This window comes from Orycteropus afer, unplaced genomic scaffold, assembly GCF_000298275.1.
Source record: "Orycteropus afer afer isolate SDZICR_OR568_19922 unplaced genomic scaffold, OryAfe1.0 scaffold00253, whole genome shotgun sequence".
NCBI lineage: Eukaryota > Metazoa > Chordata > Mammalia > Tubulidentata > Orycteropodidae > Orycteropus > Orycteropus afer.
The window spans coordinates 2,163,204-2,164,510 of record NW_006921840.1 but is presented as its reverse complement, the minus strand read 5'-3'; the positions used below and the strand labels follow the sequence as shown (position 1 = coordinate 2,164,510).

Here is a 1,307-nt window from a genome sequence, read left to right as displayed (position 1 = left end):
ACCAACCACCAAAGGCAAAGAAGAGGAAATTGAAGATTTTTACCAAGTTCTACGGTCTGAAATTGACCAAACCTGCAATCAGGATGTGTTAATTATCACTGGTGACTGGAATGCAAAAGTTGGAAACAAAGAATCACCAGTAGTTGGAAAATATGACCTTGATGATAGAAATGCAGCTAGAGATCATATGATAGAATTTTGTAAGACCAACGACTTACTCATTGCAAATACCTATTATCAACAACATAAACGGTAGCTATACATGTGGACTTCACCAGTTGGAACACACAATAATAGGATCAACTACATCTGTGGCAGAAACAAAGCCAGGAGCTGATTGTGGAACAGACCATCAACTGCGCATATGCAAGTTTAAGTTGAAGCTGAAGACAATTAAAACAACTCCACGGGAGCCAAAATCTGACCTTGATTATATCCAACCTGAATTTAGAGACCATCTGAAGAATAGATTTGATATATTGAACACCAGTGACCGAAAACCAGAAGAATTGTGGGATGACATCAAGGACATCATCCATGAAGAAAGCAAAGGGTCATTAAAAGACAGGAAAGGAAGAAAAGAGCAAAATGGATGTCAGAAGAGACTCTGAAACTTGCTCTTGAACAGACAGTAGCTAAAGCCGTGGAAGAAATGATAAAAGAGCTGAATAGAAGATTTCAAAGAGCGGCTTGAGAAGACAAAAGTCAGTTATAATGAAACATGCAAAGACCTGGAGGAAATACCCAGAGTCACTGTACCAAAAAGAATCGGTCGATGTTCATCCGTTTCAGGAGGTGGCATATGATCAAGAACCAATGGTATAGAAAGAAGAAGTTGAAGCTGCACTGAAAGAATTGGTGAAGAACAAGCCTCCAGGAATTGATAGAATACCCACTGAGATGTTTCAACAAATGGATGCTGCGCTGCAGGCACTTACTCATTTGTCAAGAAATTTGAAGACAGCTACCTGGCCAACCGACTGAAAGACATGCTTATTTGTACCCATTCCAAAGGTGATCCCACAGAATGTGGAAATTATCAAACAATATCATTAATATCACACACAAGTAAAATCTTGCTGAAGATAATTAAAAAATAGTTGCATCAGTATATTGATATGGAACTTCGAGAATTGTAAGCTGGATTCAGAAGAGGACATGGAATGAGGGTTATCATTGCTGATGTCAGATGGAAATTGGCTGAAAGCAAAGAACACCAGAAAAATGTTTACTTATGTTTTATTGACTATGCAAAAGCATTTGATTGTGTGGATCATAACAAATTGTGGATAACATTGAGAAGAATG

General features: G+C 38.1%; 1 protein-coding gene across 1 annotated transcript in view; it reads left to right on the top strand.

Moving 5' to 3' along the window:
• SMARCA1 (SWI/SNF related, matrix associated, actin dependent regulator of chromatin, subfamily a, member 1) overlaps positions 1–1,307 on the top strand; it is a 77,135-nt gene that overhangs the window by 51,014 nt on the left and 24,814 nt on the right. The gene's annotated exons all lie outside the window — the stretch shown is intronic.